This window comes from Sminthopsis crassicaudata, chromosome 4, assembly GCF_048593235.1.
Source record: "Sminthopsis crassicaudata isolate SCR6 chromosome 4, ASM4859323v1, whole genome shotgun sequence".
Lineage (NCBI taxonomy): Eukaryota > Metazoa > Chordata > Mammalia > Dasyuromorphia > Dasyuridae > Sminthopsis > Sminthopsis crassicaudata.
In genome coordinates, this window is record NC_133620.1 from 463851020 (window position 1) to 463861170 (window position 10151).

At 39.4% G+C, this 10151-nt stretch overlaps 1 long non-coding RNA gene across 2 annotated transcripts; it reads right to left on the reverse strand.

Moving 5' to 3' along the window:
• Positions 1-368: 368 nt before the first annotated feature.
• Positions 369-9800, reverse strand: LOC141540258 (uncharacterized). 2 transcript variants are annotated; one of them, XR_012481500.1, is made up of 4 exons: positions 9039-9800; positions 7547-7674; positions 7252-7406; positions 369-2908 (listed from the first exon to the last, which is right to left on the reverse strand). It is a non-coding gene; the product is annotated as an uncharacterized LOC141540258 (long non-coding RNA). The 2 variants fall into 2 exon arrangements; XR_012481501.1 differs by lacking the exon at positions 7547-7674 and having other exon boundaries at positions 9039-9791.
• Positions 9801-10151: the final 351 nt, after the last annotated feature.

Consider the following 10151-nt stretch of genomic DNA (forward strand, 5'->3'; position numbering starts at 1 on the left):
GGAGCTGAGAATTGATACAGTCATTCTAGAAAGCAATTTGGAACTCTGCCCAAAAAAGGTATTAAACTACACATAATACTCTTTGATCCAGCAATTCCACTACTAGATTTGTATCACAAAAAGATCAAAAGGACCCAGAGTTACAAATATTTATAGCAGCTTTGTGTGTATGTGTGTGTGTGTGTGATGGTGGCAATGAATTGGAAACTCAAGGAGTATACAAGTGGGGGATGTCTAAACAAATTACATTATATAAATGTAATGAAATACTGTTGTGCTGAAAGACACAATGAAGGAAACCTTTTCAGAGAAATCTCAGAAGATGCATGACTAAATTCAGAGGGAAGTGAGAAGAAACAAGAAGAATCTCTATAATAAAAATAATATTGTAAGGATAAACAGCTTTAAAAAACGTAAGAACAAAAAACAATACAATAATCAACCACAATCCCAAAGGGCTCATGATGGAGTATCTCCTGACATAGACTAGATGGGCTCAGAATACAGATTGAGACATGTGTTTTTTTGGACATGGCCAGTGCCAGAATTTATTTAGCATGAATGTATGTATTCTGGATTTTTTGGGTTTTGTTTTTCAGTGATGGGGGAGGGATGGAAGGTGTGAAAGATGGGAGGGGAAGAAAATGAATTTGCCTTCTTTGAGGGGGGAGGGATTTTTTTTTTAAACAAAAAGGAGAGGAAAAGAAGAGAGGTTCCTGGAAGGAATTTATCTGGAAATTAAGGTGACACAAAATATATCCATTTTTAAAATTTTTGTCATTAATTTTAGTCCCTGGAGTTTCTTGGGATTTACCCTCAATATCAACAATGAAAATTAATTATGGCTCCCTACTTCCCGGGCACCCCTTCCTAAACATTTCACAACCCATCCTGGCTCCAGAAAAGCCAACTTCAGATGTGTTGATACCCCAAGGGCTCAAGTCAGCAGGAATTCTGGGCTATGGAGTTATGGTCAGACCATATGCAAATTTAAATACAGAGTCCAGGACACATGATTCAGGGTTGGACCATCAAGAGTTCACAATACGGGGCAGCTGGGTGATGCAGTGGATAGAGCACCAGCCTTGAATTCAGGAGGACCCAAGTTCAAATCTGGTCTCAGACACTTAACACTTCCTAGCTGTGTGACCCTAGGCAAGTCACTTAACCCCAGCCTCAGGGGAAAAAAAAAAGTTCACAATGCAAGGTGTAAGATTCCAAATATATGAATAACAGACTTGGTATTAGACTCTACTTGTAATAGGGATGGGGCTATAAGGGCCACATGGCTTTTACTAAACCAGCTAAAGCTTTGCAGGTGTAAGATGCAAGTTGTGCATCTGTCCAATATTCTCAATAATAATTCTATTAATAATAATAATAATATAATGTAATAATAATTCTCAATAATAACTGTCCGATATTCTCAAGGACAGACACATCTAACTACATCCTTTTAACCTACTACTAGCATTTTTTCCTTATTTTCTTATTGGATTCAAAATACATATAAAGGGTTATATTCTTCTATTTCCCCATAAATTGCTATAAATTAAAAATCTCTCAACCAACTAATTAGCTCCAAGCTGCAACCCCAGCTTATAAAAACAGGAGAATTTTGTTTGCTATAAAAACTTTCTCTCCTTTCTGCCTCACACTACAAACTTATAGTCTTAGACCAACATCCGTGTTCCTAGTCATATAATTTATTAACAGTAACTAATAATTAAGAACTATAGATAAATATTTCAACAATGTATCAGCTATGAGAAAGGTAACAAAGCAGAGTTACTTCTGCTGACTCCCCAAAACCTCTGGAACCACAAACTAACAATTGCATTCTCTTAGAATGGCAGTTAAAGTCTCGCAGGAATTTTCCCCAGGACGTCTTCTCCAAGGAATAAGAATTAAACTTAATTCTCTCAAAATATGTCTTCGGACTTTCTCAAAACTGACGATTTATTCTCCAAGTTACTTAAGAGACTTTCTCAATGACAGTTAACTCTTTTTAACTTTTGTTTTTTTGTTTGTTTCTTGATGTCTCATGAAGTCATAACTTCCACTCACCCAATTTTAATGGTTAAGGAGTTATTTTCTTCAGTGAATACAAATAATGTCGTTCTTAAGATGTTATTTACTTTAATATTTTTGGTGCCTCTTTTAGCAAGCTGCTAATTCTCTTTTCATAATTTTCTTGCCTCATTCTCGTTTTTTTTTTTTTACCATTTTCCCTCTCTCACTCCCCTCTTTAACTCTTCTAGGAATTCTCACTGAGCTTGGATCCAAGCTGTTTTCACAGTGTCTTCTTCTAAGCTGTGTCTTGGTCTTCCCTGCAATTATAGCAGAGTTTTATGATTAAGTGCTAATTTTTTTTTTTTTGCTACTTACTCATTTGTCCAGTCTATTTCTTGACTTTGAACTTTATATTAAAGTTGAACTCTGCTCACCTGGAGGTATGACCCAGACTTAAGGCTTTTTTGAGCTACTGTTTTCAGAGCTAATTCTATAGGTCTGCTTTAATCCAGGAAGACCCCTGTTCCAGCTGAAAATGCCAGACTCTTCTTAACCCTGGCGTGAGACCAGGTCCCCTGTTTCCCCGTGAGGAGCCACAAATGCTCCAGGGACTGTAAACTTGAACTGCTTATGGACAACAGCGTTGCCAGGTAAGTCCTGTCATCTCTTTCTGACCAGCTGTCTGACCTCTTCACTGTCTCTGATTGGAGAACTCTTGAGGTGCTCCTGTGACCGCTACTGCTGCTGCCATATTTGTGGGCTCTGTACAGACCTTAGCCCCAGTGTCATAAACTTCTGCAGACCTCCTCTGTTTCTGTAGGCTGGAAAACTGTCTCATGCTGATCTTTAGTTGGCTCTGCCACTCCAAAATTTGACTTGAGGCGTTATTTCAAAGCTGTTTGGAGAGAAATGTTGGGAGAAATCAGCTGAGTTGCTCCCTCTAATCTACCATCTTCCTTCACAGACTTTCTGGAAGACAGTTAACTATCATTCCCCCAAATTCTATCCCTCTCTCTTAAAGGTATAGTAACAGTAACCCAAGTCTCTGTTGGGAGGGGGCTGGCATTCAAACATAATGTTTTCTGTGAACTTTATTGGAGCATGTGAACTATAACAAGCCCTTTCTTGGAGAACTTTATCTTTCCCATAGTTTGGGGGAAAGGAAAATTAGGTCAGTCCATCTAGGAATATAAATGAACCATGAAAAACCCACCATGTCATTGAAAACATTATTGATTGGTTGAAAACAAACCTGATATTAGAGATTAGACCAGTGAGTTCAAGAGAGAGATTGCAGGCAGACCAATGCTGATATGGCAGGGAATGTCTAGGAAAGGAGGACGCCATCTCCATTTAGGAGGTTAGGAAGAAAAGGACATTCCGGGCCTTAAAAGAATCATGGCAGTTTACTGGGTATTGCACATGCTGAATACTGCCTTGTCTAGAAGGTAATTACGCTCAGCATCTTCCCCCTCCCATATATCTTCCACCCAGTCACTAAATCGTGAGTCCTACATCCCAGGTCTCAGAGTTCCTCCTCTGAGAATAAAAGTGGCTCCCTATGAACTGCAGGATCCAAGCCACACTCCTTTCTCTAGAGTTTAAAGTCTTTCACAATTCAACAAATGTATTGCCTTTTGTGCACCATGTTTCCAGACAAAATGCCCCACATGCTGCTCACTCATCATTTTATTTTTGCACAATTTGTGCCCCTTGCCGAGAATGTAGCCCTACTTACCTCTGTCTGTCAGAATCATTAGCTTCACTCAGTCCAGATCCACTTCGAATCAGTCAGCAAGTATTAAGTGCCTACTGTATACCAAGGCCTAGGGCTGAATAGTCAAAAGTGACCCAGTCCCTGCTCTCAAGGAGTTTATACATCCTAACAAGAGTCCCTCACACACACACAAAATCAATTTGTCTTTACCTCATATAAGGTACAGTGGACAGAGAGCCAGCTTTGGATCTAGCAAAATGAGAGTTCTACAAAAGGATTTGCAAGGGTGAGTGATGGAAAAATTACCCATACATATGCTTTGTAAAGAAAAAGCTTTAATTTAAAAAAAAAAAATGAGAGTTCTAGCCTTGCTCCTGCCATGACCCTGGACAACTTATTTCACTTCGGAGTGATGAAAGCAACTCTCTAAAGCTAGAATTTGCAGAGAAGATGGAGACCTGAGTGGGAGAGGGACTTTCTCTCCTGAGAGTTCCTTATAGCAATGAAATCACAGATCCTATTCCTGTCCTTATACCTCATCCTATCCCTATTGCCTGGTACCAGGTAAGATATTAATGAATGATCATTTAATTAAATGGAACTAATTACCTAAATGCATAGAGCTTCATAATGAGGAAGTCAAAGAATATCCTAGAGACTTAGTGCTTCCTGATAGTAAAGAGTTGTAGAGGGGTTTGATTTTGGTTTTTACACAATTAACAGATATTTATTTTCTCTCTCTCTTATCCTCCCAATCTCCTACCAAGAAAAAAAAGAAAAAGAGAAAAAAAACACTTGTAATGAATATATACAATCATATAAAATAAATCCCTTCATTGGCCATATCCAAAGTCGTGTCTTATTCTGGAGCAGCATCTTGAGTCCATCCCTTCTATCTGGAGGTGAGCATCAAGAGTCCTCTGGAATTGAGATTGGTCGTTGTGCCGTTGGGAGTTTTTAAGCCTTTCAAAGTAAATTTTGTTATTGTAGAAATTGTAAAGAACTGGTAGAGTTTGACTGCGTTTCAAAGCATGCTTTTTTTAGACTTTATTTTTCTTAGGGCTTTTCGTCTATGTTTTGTTTCACAACGTGACTCATTTGGAAATATGGTTTTCATGAATCCATCTATATATAACTTACATCAAAAGTGCTTGCCTTCTCAGTGAGAAGGGAGAGAATTTCAAATTCAAAATTTTTAAAGTGTTAAAAATTGTTTTTATGTATAATTGGAAGAAATCAAGGATCAAACATATTTTCAAAAAATAAAATAAAATCATATAAAAATTGTTCTTCTGGTTCTTCTATTTTCATTGTGGATCAGTTCATATACCCACTCTTACCAGGTTTCTTTGAAACTATTCTCTTCATTTCTTTCACCACAATGGTATTCCATTCCATTTACTTGATTATTATTGGATTATCTAGTCCCCAATTTTCAGGTTTTTGTCACTACCTAAAAAAGCTGCTATAAATATGTCTGTGCTAATTTCCTTTTCCTTTGATTTCTTTGAAACCTACTGGTAGTATTGCTAAGTCAAACAGTATGCACAGTTTAATAATTGGGGGGCAGAGGGCATATTTTCAATTTTTTTTTTACTTTTTGCTGAGGCAATTGGGGTTACATGACGACCAGGGTCACAAGTGTCAAAATTTGTCAAAAAAAAGTGTCAAATTTGAACTCAGGTCCTCTTGACTTCAGGGCTGGTACTCTATCCGCTGTGCCACCTAGCTGCCCGTATTTCCATTACCTGAATGATAGAACCGAGTCTAAGTTGCACCAAGAGGGCATCATTAATGTTCTCCTCAGCCGCTCAGCATTTATTGTTTCCCTTTCTTGTCCGCTTTGCCAATGTGATGGAGATGTGAGGTAAAACAACTCAGATTTGTTTTAATTTGCATTTGTCTCAATATTACTGCACTTTTTCATATGGCTAGGGATTGCTACAATTTCTTCCATGGAAAACTGCCTGCTCATATCTTTTCACCTTTTATCAGTTGGAGGATTAGGGGATTTTTTTTTAATGGGTGAAAGGTGAAAGGCCAGAGGCTAAAAGCAAAGGTAATAATAATGTTGATAGTTAACATATCTGTAGGTTTGAAGATTGACTAACTGTTTTACACATCTACATATACATGTTATCATATTTGATCCTCATAACAACTATGTGAAGTGAGTGCTATAATTATGCCCATACTACAGATAAGGACTGAGACTGAGAGAAGCTATGAGGTCAAAGTCAAGGACTGGAATTCAGGTTTTCCTGATGCCGAGTCCACCACTTTCCACCACATTGGCCGGTTTCCCCCTAAAACCTCTCCAAGTATTCGATAATTTCTAGGAACTCTGGGAAACCTGAGAAAGCCAGGAAAAATGTTGTACCTTAGTCAGTCCAATGGCTGAGCACAGGAGTAAGTTAGAGAGGAGAGGCCAGGTTAATGGCTGAATCTCAAGATTGGGAAGGATCTGGAGGTCATGTGAGCCAAATGGCTCCCTTCCCAACTGATGCATGGAACCTCCTCACAGGACCCCCGACAAATGGGCATCATTCATCCAACTTTCCTTCAAAATCTCAATCTGCACGAACTCATCCAGTCATAAGGTACCCATTCCATCTGTAACTGGCACTAAAGATTTCATAGCCAGGCAACAAACATTTATTAAGCACCTACTACATACCAGGCATTGGGGATACAAAGATACACTCCCCTATAAGACCATAAGAAACTTACTTTCTGCCTGGAAGGATAATATAGAGCAATGAAAAACACTGGAAAGAATATTGGTCCTTGGCCTGAATTTCAATCCCATGAATAAAATTTAAACAAGCTACACCTTGGGGCATTTGCTCACCCTAAAGTTAGAGGGCTGAAACATGGGGTAATGAATAATACCCTGGATTTAGAGTTAGGAGCACCTACTTTCAAAGCCCACATCAACCACTTAATAGTAGTGTGACCCTGGGCAAACCTCTCTGTGCCTCAATTTTCCCATTTGTGAAATGGAAAAGTTGGGCTCAAATATCTCTGAAGTCTTTTCCAGATCTAGATCTATGAGCCCCTGTACACACACACACACACACACACACACACACACACTCATAATATGCAAACAGTTGTTTTTTTATAGGACCTAAGATTTCACCAGTGGGGGGAGCTCCCAGTGAAAAAATACTTTTTGCTAATGCAAGTTGGCACTTTCTCTGTAATTTATAGTCTTAAAAGAATTGACTATGATACTGGAAAGTTAAGTGACTTGCCCAGGGTCATACAGCCAGTATATGTCAAAGATGGGACTTGAACTCAGGTCATCTTGACTATAAGACCAGTTTTCTCTCCACTCTGCTCTTTCTGTAGGATACAGAGTCATATCCCAAACTTTCTGTCCAGTGACCTCCAGAACCATTTCGAATGTCTATTCTTTTGTCCAAAGAGCAAGTCTTCTGATGGTTTATGGCAGTGATCATCCCCCTCCCTAAAAGTCTTCTCTAGGCTTGGTTCTAGTTGCCCAGACCATTACTTACATGGAATGGCTTCAACATAGGGAAGCTGGGTGGCACAGTGGATAGAGCAGCAGTCCTGAAGTCGTAAAAACCTGAATTCAAACTCAGCTTCAGGTAGTCACTAGCTGTGTGACTCTAAACCACTCACTTAACCCGGTTTGCTTCAGTTTCTTTATCTGAAAAATGAGCCGGAGAAGGAAATAGCAAACCAGTCCAATATCTTTGTCAAGAAAACCCCAAATGAGGTCACCAAGAGTTGGACATGACTGAAAAAAAAAAGACTGAACAACAAATGGCTTTAAAGTCTTTCACCCACCTGGAAGCCTTCCTCGGGGCACATTCCAGCTTGTCAATGGCCCACTTCAAATGCAACTCCCAGAACTGTACACAATCTCAGAATGAGGGCAGAGCACTGGGACCGTCACCTCCCTCTTTTTAAACATACTTCCAGAGAGGAAGCCCAACAAGTGTTAGCCTTTCTGTGCTGCCACAATACACTATTGACTCATAGTTTTCAATCAGCGAACAAACCAAAGATTTTTTCAGGGAAATGCCTCCTGCCCACATTTCTGATCCTCTATCAAACTGATTGGGTTTTGTTGTTTTTTTAACCAGAGAGCAAACTTGATATTTCTTATTATTCAATTTCACCATCCCAATCCACCAAGATCTTTTGGGATTACAATTCTCAATTTGGGAGCATCCGGCTACCCCTAAATGAACTAAGCTCATGACCCATGCTTTCATTGAAATAACTGATAAAAACATGATGGACAGAGCAATTCTGATAAGGGACTAACCGAAATCTTCTCTTCCCCTCAAGTGTCCCATAGAAGATCTCACCATTTCCTCTCAGCAGAGAACCTTGACCCCTTCCCTTCTGAGAAATTAAGAGACCATTCGCCATGAGCTCTTTCTTCTCTATTCTACATCTCAACGCCTTTACATTAACCCCCATTTCTCAAGCTCTTTTCTTTCAGTTCATGACTTTTCCTCATTAGGTCCAGCCTCTCCTAAAACCAGCCCCTCATTTTCTTCCCCTTCATTTATTCTCTCTCTCTCTCTTTCGCTCTCTCTCTTTCTCTTTCTCTTTCTCTTTCTCTTTCTCTCATCTCAATCACTTTCTTTCTCTCTGTCTCTCTCTCTTTCTCTCTCACTCCTTTTTGTCTCTCTGTGTTTCTATCTTTGTATATGTATGTGTTTCTGTCTCTTTCTGTGTGTCTCACACACCCCCTTTCTCTCTCTCTCTCTCTCTCTCTCTCTCTCTCTCTCTCTCTCTCTCTCTCTCTCTATCTCTCTCTCTCTCTCTCTTTCTCTCTTTCTCTCTTTCTCTTTCTCTTCTCTCAATCACTTTCTCTCTCTCTCTCTCTCTCTTCTCTCTCTCTTTCTCTCTCTCTTTCTCTCTTTCTCTTTCTCTTCTCTCAATCACTTTCTTTCTCTCTGTCTCTCTCTCTTTCACTCCTTTTTGTCTCTCTGTGTATGTATGTGTTTCTCTCTGTCTCTTTCTGTGTGTCTTACACCCCCCCTTTTTCCCTTCCCCTCACTCCCTCTTTCCTTCCATTCTTCCTCCCTTTTTGTCCCCACCTCCTACTTTCTACTGATTCTTCTGCTACATACATACTTGCCCAAATATCTTCCATCCTAGAAAATCAAGCAACATACAAAAAAAAAAAAAAAAAAAAAAAAAAAAAAAACCTTTTACTGTGTCATTTCCTCAAGCTATCATGCCATCTGTCTCCCTCGGCATTCTTAGGAGGAAAAAAAAAAAAAAAAGCCCTGTTGCTTCCATTTCTTCACTTCACACTCACCTCTCAGCTCTTTGGAATCTCTTTTCTGACTCCACCATTCAAGTAAGAGAGAAAATCATCCCCTCCAATGTTACCCATAAACTTTTCATTGCTAAACCCAATGGTGTTTTCTTAGTCTTCACCCTTGCCCTTCTGAAGTCCATGACATGACACCCTGAACACTTCCTCTGCACAAATTGGCACTCTCCTTCCTGAGTTTTTATGGCACTATTCTTTCCTGGTTCCATTGCCACTATCTGATTTCTCATTCAATGTCCCCACCCCTTAAGCTTGGGAATATTCCAGGGCCCTCTTCTCCTGGAGCAATATCATGGAGGCTAAGTGAAATTACCGGTTGAAAGTGATAAAAGAGACACTGAAATGGAAATGGAAAAGTGTTTCAGAATTAAAAGAAGCATTCTGTGCCTTAGAAAGATTCTGAAACCTGAACTGCTCAACTGCATATGAAGGAGACCAAGAAGCCAGTTAATTTGTCCTGGGGTATGTTCTTTATATATGCCTTCGTCCCTGGTTTTTCAGTCTTTCTTCACTCAAGTCCTACTCTTTGTGACTCCATTTGAGGTTTTCTTGGAAAAGATAATGGAATGGGTGCCATTTTCTTCTCCAGCCCATTTTACAGATGAGAACTAGAGTGAACAGAGTTAAGTGACTTGCTCAAGAGCACGCAGCTAACAAGTATCCGAGGCCAGATTTGAACTCAGAAAGATGAGTTTTCTTGGTTCCAGGTTCAGCACTACTGTGCCACCTTACTGTCCAATATCTAGTGGTGGTGGTGGTGATGATGATGATGATGATGATGATGATGATGATGATGATTGTGTGACCAGGATTTTGAGTAAATGTCTTTACTAAAGATTTGAATCTGAAGAGGATTGTTAAATTGCTAAAGAGGATTGTTAGGTGCCTCTAAGCTATAAGTTAGGAACATAAATATTCATAAGGTTATCTCTTGAGTCCTGAGAGTATTAGCAGACTCAAACTACCAGGTCCAGTCCACGTTGGGGAATGAAGTCAGTGAGCATATGATCTATTTCTAGATATCTCTCTCATGCATTTATTAGCTTCTGAGTGAAACTGTCATTTCCGTGTAGAAGATTAACCAATCCCCATAGT